General features: G+C 37.9%; 1 long non-coding RNA gene across 1 annotated transcript; it reads left to right on the plus strand.

Annotated features, from left to right (window-relative positions):
- The first annotated feature begins 7256 nt into the window (after positions 1-7256).
- Positions 7257-8489, plus strand: LOC137285808 (uncharacterized). Its single transcript, XR_010956975.1, has 3 exons — positions 7257-7303; positions 8191-8259; positions 8427-8489. It is a non-coding gene; the product is annotated as an uncharacterized lncRNA (long non-coding RNA).
- Positions 8490-8811: the final 322 nt, after the last annotated feature.

Below are 8811 nucleotides of genomic sequence, written 5' to 3' on the forward strand. Positions count from 1 at the left end.
TTTCTGGATTAGAAACTGGTTTTGGTGCTTCACCATTTGTCCATGTGAGATCCGTTTGACAGTGTACAGATGTCGTGCTGACAGTTCGTACGGTTTTAGTGACTGACGCATACGATTTCCATGCTGTGTTGGCAGAAGTAACTGATTTTCCCGTTTCATGGCATCCAAGTAACTGATTTTCTGCTCACATTTATTTTTTTTGTACAGGGGATTGATAGTGGAATTCACTACAATCACTCGAAGAGGACCTACGGTTCATTTCACAGTTAGAGCATTTTAGAGGACGAGTACACGTATATACATCATGATCAATTTCACCACATCTGAAACAAGTGATTCTGCCTTTACATGAATTCTGACCATGTCCGAATTTCTGACACTTAAACCAACGAGAAGGTCGTGAGATCTAGAGTTCTACAGGATAAACGGCCAGCTTTGATAGAAGTGGGTAGAACCGTTCTATCAAAAGTCAAGAGATATGTATTGGGTGGATACACACGACCATTTTTGCGGTATGTAAATCGTGTGGCTTCAATCACACCTCCTGGCACAATTGGATTCATCAGCAAGACTGCGATCACGGTCTCTTATGATACCTCTACTGAAGTTAAGTGTCTTGTGTGCCGAACCGGTTACGGAGATATCTGCTAATTTTGTTGATGTCATCAAATTTATAGCCTGTGCTTTTCCAGCACATTCTATAACAAGAGCTCCATAACGCACTTTTTTAACATTCTTTTAACTCACCAGCTTTCCTTTTAAGTCCCTTTTCTAAAAGAAATGGTGAATAGGAAGCTAAAGAACGTTCGCCTTCAGCTTCCATGACGAGGTATGGAGGCCAAGTATCTCTTTCAGAATATAGAAGTTTCGTGACAATTTCATCTAATTCATTCTGATTCTGAAAGTTGCTGTTTTGTTTTTCTGTTTTTTGTTTCCCCATATTGAAATGTAATGTGGTTCAGCAAACCTCCAGCAGATCTAGATCAACCAAACTGAGCCACTGTTTCCGGTGTATACACTCTTGGTAAGTATCTCATATACTATTTGAAACTTTGTGAACAGAGATCATTCCACAAGTAAAGTAAAGAGTCGTGCATTATAAAAAATCAAACACAGGGCATGGCGGGACCAGCCAATTGATTGAATCGGGCCCATTCAACCACCCGTCTAGGTGAAGTAAGTGCCGAAGTCCTTTGTTGAGCAAAGTAACGCTGTTCCAAGCTCCAAGTGCCCTCAACCCCCAGACTCCCGTCCTCCACCAACACAGGGCCGCAACCCACGGCAAACAGGTTAGTGGACCAAATATGCCCCGGGTCCACAACGGCGAGCACTTGGCGTTACCCAGCACCCACCACGAGGAGGTGGCTCGCCCCGGGTGCCTGTGACATCTGTAAACAACGTCACTAGTTATCTGGAATATCTGCCGTTGTTGTCTTCTTCGTATTTTCACTTGCTGACTTTGTGAACACAACAGAATGATCTATTTCCTTTAACAGCAGAATTTATTCCGTTAAGCGTGGATTCAGGGAATAGAATGCATGGACCGTTGAAAACATGTATCCAGCCTCATGTGAGAATGTCGAGTTTTGTTTGGTTCATGCGACTCTGACGAAATACCATGTAAACCTTGCACGAGCAGGGAGTACACAAGTCATATTATCCCGTCACGCCTCGGTGACCATGCGAAGTGAAAAAACATGCCAAGCCTTTGTATAACGTGCGCTGTATTGAGGTCAATCGATCAGCTGGTGTCAGCATGACAGCAAGGACACATTTTGCCACCAAAAAATATTCGATACGTATTGTTTTCTTTTGATTTAATTAAAAAACATTCGGCTAGATAAATGCGTTATCACACTGTGTCTTGGGAAATACGGGATTTTATCAATGCAACCTTACGAGGGACTGATGAAACCCCGTTTTTCCCTCGACACGATGGTGATAACTTATAATGACAATACCACGGGAATCACAAGCTAGTGATAAGCTAGTTTGAATACTAATATGTTGAATTGTATCCATGGAATGTATTTTCAGGCAAGTGGAACCAAAGTCTTGATAAATAGTACCTTGAATGAAGATATGCATTACAGTTCTATATCTCCATTTTCCATTTGTTCATAATATCTGTATTAAAGCTAAACCTCTTCGACAATACAGTGGTTACGTTTGTTATCAAATCATTTATTATATCCATTTCCTGTTTAGAATAGAAGAAACGTATGGGTATCCCTGAGGGACGTCTATGAAACCTCCCTTCCGAGTTCCGTAAAGCACAGAGTGGTCTTCCTTCAACGCCCGCCGTCCTCAGAAAGGATGCTATCCTAGTGAGTTCCTGCTTTAAGTTGGCTTTCAGATTGTCGTAGAAAACTGGAAGTATATCTTGGTGATGAACCCAGTGACTGTGAACGTTTCTGTATTTCCTGATGAATCTTGGGAGAGTACTATTCCACTCTGAAAATGAATCGTATATCAATGTCAAGCACGCTCAGTCAGTTTGCGTCAAATGTAGGTTTGAAGCACTAGAATAAGGTATTCAGTGGCCTCGAGCTGAAACAGATGATACGTGTCTCTCGACTAGGCAGGTGATCTAGCTCTGTGACCTGACCTGACTCTTGCAGCTTAAAGCATGGAGATATAACGCTCCACCTTCGTTAGTTATTTGAGAGTAATGACCCAGTCTTGTTTATTCATGGATCATCATATAAGTTCACTCAAATTAATACCTAGATTTATTTTTCACCTTTGATAACACATTAGGGGGCATAAAACACTCACCTTTACGAATGAGTGAGTGAGTGAGTTAATATTTAACGTCACATCGGCAATATTGCAGCCATATCGTGACGAGAACATTCCTGGAAAAAGGAAATTTATGCATATGGTGAAAATCTGTCAACGAAGGACAGTAAAACAGCTAGAGTATCACAATAAGAATTAAAACTAGCATGAAAAGTTAAAACCAATATCACCATTCGGACAGTACAATGTAAAAACAGGCTATAGCTCACCAACAACTGAAGGTAGGTCACCATACTAGAGGCCATGGGGACTTACAGTGCTTCTGCTACCTGCATGGTCCCTAGCTGGATTTACACCATCCCTTCAGCTGCTGCTGATTGTATGCAAGATTAGCCACAAATTAAAATGACAGAAATACTACGACTAAAAAGATGGAGGACTAAATTTGACTTCAAATGTTTTGGGACTTACGTACCCTCTCAGGAGGACAATAATTTTACAGTACTTCAACCCCCCTCGAGGATACAGCCACTAACAATCTCAGTTACTAATTTATCTTCCAATCATAAAATACTTATTTATTTACATGTCAGTCAATAAATTCAATTCTTTTAAAAATGCAATAATTAAATGAGAAGTTATGTCACTAAAAAGGTCCTTCATAGTTCCTGATTTAAAATAAGTGTCCCTTGTGATAGAATATTCAACACAGTCAAGCAAGACATGCTTGACCGTGATTATTTCATCACAAGGGATGCAAAACGGAGGATCCTCACCCTTCAAAAGATATTCATGCGTATACCTGGTGTGGCCAATACGACATCGTCGTATAATGACCTCTTCAAATCTGGACCGACATCCCAAGTAGGTGTAACCAACATACGGTTTTATTGCATGTAATTTATTTATGCCCACTTGGGTGTCCCACTTCTTCTGCATCAGATCACGGATGTAAGATCTAATGGTAGCTTTATAATCAGTATAGGGAATATGAAGTGGGGTCACAAATTTGTTTAGCGCTGCCTTAGCAGCAAGGTCTGCCAAAGTGTTACCAGAGATACCAGCATGGCTGGGTAACCAGCAGAAGACAATGTCGTATTGGCCAGTCGCAAGATAGTTATAAAGTTCAATAATTTCTATTAAAAGTGGATGTTTACATGCTAGGTTTTTAATAGCCTGAAGGCATGAAAGAGATTCAGAAAAGATTATGTATTGGTTATGCTTAGGATGTCTTTGAATATATTTAAGAGCTGTTAAGATGGCGTTAGCTTCTGCTGTAAAAATAGAACACTTATCTGGTAATCTAGAAGATATTGTTCTGGATCCAATGACAGTGGCACAAGCCACTGCGCCACCGTCCTTGGACCCATCTGTAAATAAGGATTTATAATTGCTATATTTATGTTTACATTGATTATATTCTTGTTTATATTGTAATTCATTTGTTTCTGATTTTTTAAATGTAGTTAATGTTAGGTCGATTTGCGGCCTAACCAGCTGCCAAGGAGGAGAAGAGAGAAGACGGGAAGGAGCTATGGTTTCCAGCTCAATGCCGGCCGAAGAAAGAAAACTTGGCCTCCTTAACATCTTTAATAGGTGTGCCCTTTAGATACAGTTTAGGGTCCTTATGTGGTTTGTATTTACGGTAGAAATGTATACAGTTAGTTTTAGACTTAGAAAATTTAAAGCCGTTTTCCAAACACCATTTATTTATCTTGTTCAGGCACAACTGCATTTGCCGTTCAATAGTATGCATGTTTTTACCTCGACATGAAATGTCGATGATGTGAAATCATCCACAAAAAGTGATCCATCAATTGAATCGTTTAAACCTTTGATAAACTGTTTATCTTGATGCTAAAAAGTGTGACAGACAAAATACTGCCTTGTGGTACACACTGATCCTGACGAACTTGAAATTGTCTATCATTTAAAAAATTGGCTATAAATTGAGGCAATCGGCCTCGCAATCCGAAGTCATGTAAATCTTTTAAAATCCCATGTTTCCAAGTGGTGTCATATGCTTTTTCTAGATAAAAAAAGATCGACACTGCGTGCTGTTTATTAATTATGGCATTCTTAACAAAAAGATTCTAAAGGCTCTAAATGATCGACTGTACTTCTGTTTTTGCGGAAACCACACTGTATATCTGTTATTAGGTTATTTGTTTCCAAGTACCAGAAACGTCGAGTATTTATCATGCGTTCCATGGTCTTGCAAACACAGCTAGTAAGTGAAATTGGCCTATAATAGGAAGGATCAGTCGGATCACGTCCAGGTTTAGGAAGTGGAACAACGATAGCATCACGCCACGACGAAGGAAATTGTCCAGATGTCCAAATATTATCAAAAATATGTAACAGCGTCTCTAAGCATGTATCTGGCAAGTGCTTCAGGAGTTGATAATGTGTGTTATCAACTCCTGAAGCAGTATCATGAGTCTGATCAAGAGCAGTATGAAGCTCATGTAGCGAAAAAGTTTCATTATAGTCTTCCCCATTATCTGAATTAAAGTTAATAGTTTTCTTTTCTTGCTGTTTTTGATATGTTTGGAACTTAGGTTCATAATTTCACGACGAAGAATGTTTTGCCACACTACAAAAATGACTTGGTTTCCAGAAACCTGGAAACCATCCGTAATGTGGGTAATTGTGGAATCCAGTTGGTTTCCATTCCCTGAAACTCACTAACTGAGTTTCCAACTAGATTCCATTTTGGAAATGTGATTTTGGTATTCCCGTAAATGGAAACCAAAATGAAACTAAGTTCGGGGGTTTCTTGTTGGTTTCCATACCTGGAATTTGCAACTCTCAGATCTCACTAAATGGAAACCAACATAAAAGTAGAAAATGTAGTTTCATGTTGGTTTCCATTGCTGTTTTGAACTAAGTAACATAAAATGTGTAATTGTTTACCATCCTGACATCCAGTTGGTATCCATTCAGTAAAACTGGGTGACCTAGTTTCCAAATAGAATCCATAATGGATACTCTAAGCTCCAGTGATGGAAACTGACACGAAGCTATGGTCATGTGTTGGTTTCCATTCCTGACTTAGCTTTCACGAGGTGTTATAATTCAATCTGAATGTGCCTGGGGAAGGAATAGTAGATTCGTATCATTGCTTAGATGAACAAGACAACAAAAGTAAATTGTTGACGCATCATTCTGTGGATATCACAATATTAAATGTGGCTTCAAACTGATGATACAAGAACAAATTATACACTTTTTTTCCTTCACATTCTTGTTTATTCGTAATGTAATGAAGCATCATATTCCAACTACCATGAACACAACACAAACTTCACAATAACCGTACTAAACATGCAAATGGTGAAAGGAGGTGAAAGGACGAATGGCTATAAATGGCCTTTGCCCAGCTATGTGCGCGAGGCACACTTAGTTCTGTTTCTCTAGATTGGGATGAATGGGGCAAGTCCAGGTTTCTGTTGTCTGCTTTGTCAAATTGAGAATCATACGCTTTCTTTATCTGAAAAGAAATAATAAAACAGTGATATCTATATACAAGAATAAAAGGTGAGTTGACTCTGCATAGAAACATTGCTCAAACTTTTATTATATATTAATTATAACTTATTGGATCATTGAGTTGTGTACGGGCTTGTATTCCTTTCGGTAAATATATTGTATAAAATAAATAAAATTAAAGCCACTTTAGCAATAGCAATAGTTCAGATATATATTAATAATTAAAAGGTAAATGATGCAATATATATAAAACAGGCTATAGACTGCCAACTCCTTGGAATGTGAAAGAGTATAAGCATTTAGGAAGATTAGTATAAGTCATTAAAACAATTGTCAGTTCGGTACTTACATGATGCTATTTATGCAGAATATACGTGAATTATACAATAAACTGAGGCAGTGCGTAAAGTTTTGCGTTAAAAGCATTTATAGTTGGCATACTTTGACACTGAGTTCACATACTTGACAACTAATCAGTGTCAGGTCATTAGTTTGTCGGGGTTCCTGTGTCGGCTTCATTGGGGCAGTCCCCACTTAACAGGCTCCTGTTATCAAAATAAGCTAAGCTGTAAAACCAATAGAACTTACCTGAGTCAGGTGTTGACAGACAAAACCGGAAGTAATGAACCGGTAATCCATGGGCACGCGAACTCGTGACATTTTATAAAAGCAACAGTTTTATGTACTGAAGTGGTGGTTTTCAGTCTTTGTCTTAAAATCACATCCAAATTGGGTCAGAGAAGGATTTCGTGCCTGCCAATCGAAAAAGGATCAGGTATTTCTTTTTACCCACAATGCCCCTACACACGGTCGCCGCCATTTTGTCACTTGATCTCAAGTTGTTTTGAGACGACTATTTTGAAAGCAGTTCTCACCCGGTATGTCCAGTAACGACGACAAGGAAGTCAACACAGTGCAGTATTCCTACGTTTGCCCGTGTTATCTGATTCAAGAGACTGGCAATGAGATTTACAATAGAAGCTTTGGAGATTCGGATACGTGAAAAATTGAGAACAGCAGCTGTCGTCGATCGCAGCGGGAGAAAAGGAACATTCCACGATCTGGTCAGGTACAGTGTTATTTTCTTGAAATAAGCAATAGCACATGATATTCGTAATGTTTAACGTAAATAAGTAACTATTACAATACATATGAAATTTTAGACTTGATGGACCTCGGTAAACAAAGGCGTGTCGAATTCTTAGCAAGAGAAATGTATGGCTTCCTTCACTCAGCACTCGGTTAATTCAAAAACTCAATATTACTGTGATTTGGATCAGCTCACACACAATTAAAATGGTTCAATGTGTTAATGAATGAAAAATTATCTTTGCAAGAAAAAAATAAATCACAAATATCTCTAGTATATTATTGCTTATGTGCTTGTTACGACTCAAAATAACTTCAAACGTATTTATAAATGCGAATATTTATTTAAGAAATCCTTTTCATATTGCTTTTGATATTTGCACGTTTGAAAACAATGTAGTCGGGGATAGTGTGTCATTTTGCATTTGTAGGTTAGGGATTCTCTGACCAGATTTGGTGCATTGTTTGAGTGAAATTTCAAAATTGAAATTTCACAATGTTTTGAAACTAATATTGAATATTTTTATATTATTGATTTATGAGATAATTTAGATTTACCATCTGTTGTAAGTAGTGTTATGCTTATCATATCAAGATTTAACGAACTCTGAATGAAGAAATGTGGATTGTGTTAGTCCCACAGAAAAGGTTACGAAGAGTTTTTGATAAAAAGAATATATGGGTATACAATGATGGATTGCCAACCCAAAATAGTATATGAATTTGCTGACCTGGATTCTTTTCATCTAGCATATTCTACATTTTGCAAATTCATATTTATTCTTTTTATTCGACACTTTATTGTTATCAAGAGTGCAATATGACAAGTTCCTGACTTTTTTAATCGATGCATTTCTACGTTTCCAGCATAATGGAGGGCAGTGTTGGAAAAACTGAAGAAGGCAGTCAGGACCAACTCATTTTGACATACAAAAGGTATGTATAACCTGAACCGTCCAGTACATAATGTACATACAACATAACCAAATAATGTAAATCTTAGGAATCAGTAAGAATGCATGGCGCATGTCACTATTCTTGTAACCTCTAACTGGAAACATGTTTCACTTATAGTTATGCATCATGCACATGTCTCCTTTCAGAAGCTTTTTGATGGGTTTGGATGAACAAGATGGATCACTTAAGAAGGTGTGGGGAAAGCGGAGGCCCACGGCTTGAACGCAAAGAAAGGCAAAAAGTTCAGAGTAAGTAAACGTATTCTAGTCATTTTACATCTTGCAGAGATTAAACATTTTAAGGAAACCTTTAAAATATCAAGTTAATTTGGATTCTTTCTATGTACATTAAAGGAATTTCAAAATGAACACTGTTTAAAAAGTGCAATTTATCACTTGAAAAATACAGCTTAAAAAGTTTTAAATATTATGCAGCACATTATGCTGCAGCGTTTGCTTGTGACCCCATATTCATAGCTTGTCTGGATGAATGACTCCACGTTATTGGTTAAGAAAACATGTCTTTTCACAA

The sequence above is a fragment of the Haliotis asinina genome, chromosome 1 (assembly GCF_037392515.1).
Source record: "Haliotis asinina isolate JCU_RB_2024 chromosome 1, JCU_Hal_asi_v2, whole genome shotgun sequence".
NCBI lineage: Eukaryota > Metazoa > Mollusca > Gastropoda > Lepetellida > Haliotidae > Haliotis > Haliotis asinina.